This window comes from Equus caballus, chromosome 12 (assembly GCF_041296265.1).
Source record: "Equus caballus isolate H_3958 breed thoroughbred chromosome 12, TB-T2T, whole genome shotgun sequence".
NCBI lineage: Eukaryota > Metazoa > Chordata > Mammalia > Perissodactyla > Equidae > Equus > Equus caballus.
The window spans coordinates 18,052,823-18,059,310 of NC_091695.1; positions in this window are offsets into that span (position 1 = coordinate 18,052,823).

The window sequence follows — 6,488 nt, forward strand, 5'->3', positions numbered from 1 at the left end:
TTACAGGCTAGAAGAGATTGGAATGAAATGTTCAAAAGCCTGAAGAACAAAAACCTGCAGCCAAGAATACTCTACACAGTGAAAATATCCTTCAAATAGGATGGAGAAATAAAACTTTCCCAGATAAACAAAAGTTAAGGGAGTTCTTCACCACAAAACGTCCTCTTCAAGAAATGCTCAGGAAGAACCTCATTCCTGAAAAGTCAAAAAAAGGAAAGGGGTTACAAAATCCAGAACAAAGGAGATAAGCAGAAGGACAATAATACAAAGTAACAGCTCTCCATCAGGACAAAATGCAAAAGAAGCAGAAAACAAGTGATAAAATGGCAACAGTAGGCCCACACATTTCAATAATCACTCTAAACATGAATGTATTGAACTCTCCAATCAAAGGCACAGAGTGGTAGGATGGATCAAAGAACAAGATCCAACAATGTGCTGCCTCCAGGAAACACATCTCAGCCCCAAAGACAAACACAGACTCAGAGTGAAAGGATGGAAGACAATACTCCAAGCTAATAATGAACAAAAGAAAGCAGGTGTTGCCATACTTATATCAGACAAAGTAGACTTCAAAGCAAAGCAGATAAAGAAAGACAAAGAGGGGCAGTATATAATGATAAAAGGGATGCTCTACCAAGATGACATAACACTTATAAATATATATGCACCTAACACAGGAGCACCAAAATTCGTAAAGAAACTATTAACAAAACTAAAAGGAAACATCAACAGCAATACAATAATAGTTGGGGACCTCAACACCCCATTAACACCAATGGACAGATGATCCAGACAGAAAATCAAAAAGGAAATTATAGAATTAAATGAAAAATTAGATCAGGTGGACCAAATACATATATATAGGAGACTTCATCCAAAACAGCAGGTTACACATTCTGCTCAAGTGCACATGGAACATTCTCAAGGATACACCATATCTTGGGAAACAAAGCAAGCATCAATAAGTTCAAGAGGGTTGAAAAAATATCAAGCATCTTTTCTGATCATAATGCTATGAAACTAGAAATCAACTACAAGAATAAAGCTGGGAAAGGGCCAAAAATGTGGAGACTAAACAACATGCTACTGAACAAACAATAGATTATTGAAGAAATTAAAGAAGCAATCAAATATTATTGGGAGACAAATGAAAAAGAAAAAGCACCGTACCAAATGGTTTGGGATGCCGCAAAGGCAGTCCTAAGAGGTAACTTCATTGCAATACAGACTCACCTCAATAAGCAAGAAAAATCTTACATAAACAACCTCAAACAACACCTAACGAATTAGAAAAAGAAGAACAAACAAAGCCCAAAGCCAGTAGAAGGAGGGAAATAATAAAAATTAGAGCAGACATAAATTATATTGAAACAAAAAAGACAGTAGAAATGATCAATGAAACCAAGAGTTGGTTATTTGAAAAAATTAACAAAATCGACAAACCCTAAGCCAGACTCACTAAAAAAAAAAGAGAGAGAAATCTTAAATAAATAAAATTAGGAACAAGAGAGGGGAAATCACAACAGATACCAAAGAAATACAAAGGATCATAAGAGAATACTATGAAAAGCTATATGCCAACAAATTGAACAACCTAGAAGAAATGGACAAATTCCTAGACTCATACAACCTCCCCAAACTGAATCAGGAAGAAATAGAGAATCTGAATAGACCAATCACAAGTAAAGAAATAGAAACAGTAATCAAAAACCTCCCCAAAAATAAGAGTCCAGGACCAGATGGCTTCTCTGGAGAATTCTACCAAACGTTAAAAGAAGATTTAATACCTATCCTTCTCAAAATATTCCAGAAAATAGAGGAAGATGGAGCACTCCCTAATACATTCTATGAAGTCAAAATCACCCTGATCCCCAAACCTGACAAGGACAACACAAAGAAGGAAAACTACAGGCCAATATCACTGATGAACAAAGACGCAAATATCCTCAACAAAATTTTGGCAAACCTAATACAGCAATATATAAAAAAGATTATACACCATGATCAAGTGGGATTTATACCAGGGACACAGGGATGGTTCAACGTCCTCAAGTCAATCAACATGATACACTACGTTAACAAACTGAGAAAGAGAAACCACATGATCATCTCAATAGATGCAGAGAAAGCATTTGACTAGATCCAACGTCCATTTATGATAAAAACCCTCAATAAAATGGGTATAGAAGGAATCTACCTCAACATAATAAAGGCCATATATGACAAACCCACAGCCAACATCATACTTAAGGGACAAAAACTGAAAGCCATCCCTCTGAGTACAGGAAAAAGACAAGGGTGCCCACTTTCACCACTCTTTTTCAACATAGTACTGGAGGTGTTGGCCACAGCAATTTGGCAGAAAAAAGAAATAAAAGGAATTCAAATAGGCAATGAAGAAGTAAAACTCTCGCTGTTTGCAGACGATGTGATCGTACACATAGCAAACCCCAAAGAATCCATAGGAAAACTATTAGAAACAATCAACAGCTACAGCAAAGTTGCAGGGTATAAAATCAGCATACATAAATCAGTAGCATTTCTATATGCTAACAATGAACTAACAGAAAAAGAACTCAAGAACTCAATCCCATTCACAATCGCAACAAAAAGAAGAAAATACCTTGGCATAAATTTAACCAAGGAAGTGAAAGATCTATACAACGAAAACTACAAGACTTTCTTGAAAGAAATTGATGATGACATCAAGAGATGGAAAGACATTCCATGCACGTGGATTGGAAGAATAAATAGTTAAAATTTCCATATTACCTAAAGCAATCTACAGAATCAATGCTATCCCAATCAGAATCCCAATGACATTCTTTACAGAAATTGAACAAAGAATCCTAAAATTCATATGGGGCAACAAAAGACCCCGAATTGCTAAAGCAATTCTGAGTAAGAAGAACAAAGCCGGAGGCATCACAATCCCTGACTTTAAATCATACTACAAAGCTACAGTAATCAAAACAGCATGGTACTGGTACAAAAACAGGTGCACAGAACAATGGAACAGAATTGAAAGCCCAGAAATGAAACTACACATCTATGGACAGCTAATCTTCAACAAAGGTGCTGAGGGCCTACAAAGGAGAAAAGAAAGTCTCTTCAACAAACGGTGCTCGGAAAACTGGACGGCCGCATGTAAAAGAATGAAAATTGACCATTGTTTTTCACCATTCACCAAAATAAACTCAAAATGGATCAAAAACCTAAAGATTAGGCCTGAAACAATAAGTCTGCTAGAAGAGAATATAGGCAGTACACTCTTTGACATCAGTTTCAAAAGAATCTTTTCGGACACCATAACTCCTCAGACGTGGGAAATAATAGAAAGAACAAACAATGGGATTTCATCAGACTAAAGAGCTTCTTCAAGGCAAGGGAAAACAGGATCGAAACAAACAGCAGCCCACTAATTGGGAAAAAATATTTACAAGTTATGTATCTGACAAAAGGTTAATCTCCATAATATATAAAGAACTCACACAGCTCAACAACAAAAAAATCAAACAACCCCATCAAAAAATGGGCCGGGGACATGAACAGACATTTCTCCAAAGAAGATATTCGGATGGCCAATAGACACATGAAAAGATCCTCATCATCACTAATCATCAGGGATATGCAAATCAAAACTACACTAAGATATCACCTTACACCAGTTAGAATGGCAAAAATATCCAAAACCAAGAGTGAAAAATGGTGGAGAGGTTGTGGAGAAAAAGCAACCCTCATACACTGTTGGTGGGAATGCAAACTGGTGCAGCCACTATGGAAAACAGTATGGAGATTTCTCAAAAACTTAAAAATAGAAATACCTTATGACCCAGCCATCCCACTACCGGGTATCTATCCAAAGAACTTGAAATCAGCAATTCCAAAAGTCCCATGCTCCCCTATGTTCAGCGCAGCATTATTGACAATAGCCAAGACATGGAAGCAACCTAACTGCCCAGCAACTGACGATTGAATAAAGACAATATGGTATGTATATGCAACGGAATACTACTCAGCCATAAAAAGGACAAAATCGTCCCATTCAGAACAACATGGATGAACCTTGAGGGTATTACGTTAAGTGAAATAAGCCAGACAGAGAAAGATGAACTCAGTATGACTCCACTCATAGGTGGAAGTTAACATATAGACAAGGAGAACTGATCGGTGGTTACCACGGCAAAGGGGAGGTGGGGAGAGGGCACAAAGGGTGAAGTGGTGTACCTACAACGTGACTAAAAATAATGTACAACTGAAATTTCACAAGGTTGTGAACTACCCTAATCTTAATTTAAAAAACAAACGTCCATTTCCCTGGCCAGGAGGACGCTCACAGTGTTGCCCAACCGTCATCCTGACCTTGTTCAAGAACATTGTCGTGGAAGGGAAGGCCTCTCCCTGTTCTTCTCTCAGTCCTCCTCCCTCCCACCCCATCCCTGGGGCCCGCTGAGCTTTCTGGCTCTATGGACTTACCTCTGATGGGCTGTTCAGCTGAGCGGACGCATCCAAGACGTGGCCTTTTGTGTCTGGCTACATAATATCAGAGGAGTATGATTAATCACATTTTAAATTAAAAATACAGTTTTTATTAGGGAGACAAATCCCTGCTCCATCAAAGGTGATGTATGAAAAATGAAGCCCCCATATTGAATATTCTCTTTATCTAGGGATAGGCACCACATTTAAAGTGGGAAATGAGAGCTGGAAACCAAGAGGGGAATGTGCGGGGCCGGGAGACACCTTTCACATCGTTTCCCTTCCTGGATGGGCCACGGTTGAGTTTATGCAAGGTGCAAATTACAGAACATGTTTACTGCATATTACATGCTTTGATTGGTTACAACTATCTTAAGGAATAAAATACCTTATCTACGTTTCTCAGGATTTGGATTGATGATTTCTTTTTCATTTCGTAAAATAATGTTTTAATGTGAGTAAGGAAAGAGGGTCCACTCCTCCGACTGGTACATAATTGCCCACAACAAGTGCCATCCATCTTTTCAATCTTCGCTCTACAGGGCAATGATCTTTGAGGACCCATGTGCGAGCATGTGTATAGGTGTGTGTGTTAAGCAGTGTGAGTGGGTTTGGTGGGCAGGAGCCCAGGGCTTTCCTATCCTAGGACCTGATGTCCCACAGGGAAACAGGGACACTCAGTCCTGTACCCTTGTGCCTTCTCAGTGGCCACACATCACCTTCTACTAAACCGTCCCAGCTTTGAAGGATTGGGCCATCTCCATATGTTCACTCCCATAACCATACTGAAAGGTCCATGTGCATCAATGCATCTCTGTTTTTGTACAACAGAGCCCTAAAAGCAGACATTCTGCCACACAATGGATATACTCATTTCAGGGTTTGGCTGCTATTTCTGAGATCTACGCTTGCTTTATCGAGTTTGAGTCCTTGTTAATTCTCCCCAAATCCCCCCAAGACATAGCTGTATAGTTTTTAATTGTGAGTCCTTCTAGTTGGGGCATGTGGGACACGGAGTCAACATGGCATAATGAGCGGTGCAACGTCCATGCCCAGAATCTGAACCCTGGGCCACAGAGCAGATGGCAGGAACTTAAACCCACGGCCATGGGTCCAGCTCCCACGTTTGAGGCTTGTTTGGGAAAGCAGGGACTCCAGAGACATTGGAGGCGGCACCTGAATGGGGAGGCTGACAAGACAGGAGTCAGGCCATCTGGGCCTCTGGGAGTGGCCCATGGAGCCGAGAAGGGCCAGCCCAACACTCTCCCTCAGGTATCATCCCCCTACAGCATCTTCTGCCCCAAGTCCTGGAACACTCTTCTGCCAAGCCCCTTCCCACGACACACCCCTGGCCCAGGGACCCTCAGCCAGCCCAGCACACATCCTCCACGATTCAGCTTCTAGGTAGGGCAGCCAGGCCCTGCTTCCCAGCCAAAGGAGACTGTAGGCCAGGCCACTCCTTTCTGCACCAATCTCCCCCCGTCTTGGTCCCTTTCTCAGGAAGAGACCTCTATGGGCAGGTGAGGGACACATCGACGTGCCCTTGAAGGTGTCCATCCAGATAAAGCTTTGAGTTGCATCACCAACACCACTTGACCTTGTGTGAGCAAAGGAGACCTTTAGGAAGCAGAGCAGGGGCTGCTGGAGCTGCGGGCTGGGGAGAGCCTCGGTCAGGGCCTTTAGCCCTGGGCAGAGCCCGAGAAACACCCCTCAGCCTCCTCCACCAGCAACGCCCTGTCCCCCTGCCGTGACAGCCCACCTTGGGGTCCCTCACATTCAGTATGTGCAAGGGAGGGGACTCTGCTTCCTGCTAAACAGTCCAAAGGAAGAGAAGTGGGGAGCCCTCCCCTCCTTCCAAGTCAGCTTATGCAGGGTCCACTTCCTCGGAGGCTGTGGGGCAGGTCATGGGCAGCAATCTCTCTCTTCTCTGACACAGGATGGAGCCCCCCAGTCAGAGACCATAGGTCATCACAGAGAGGAAACAGGGCCTTCCCTGGAGGGAGGGA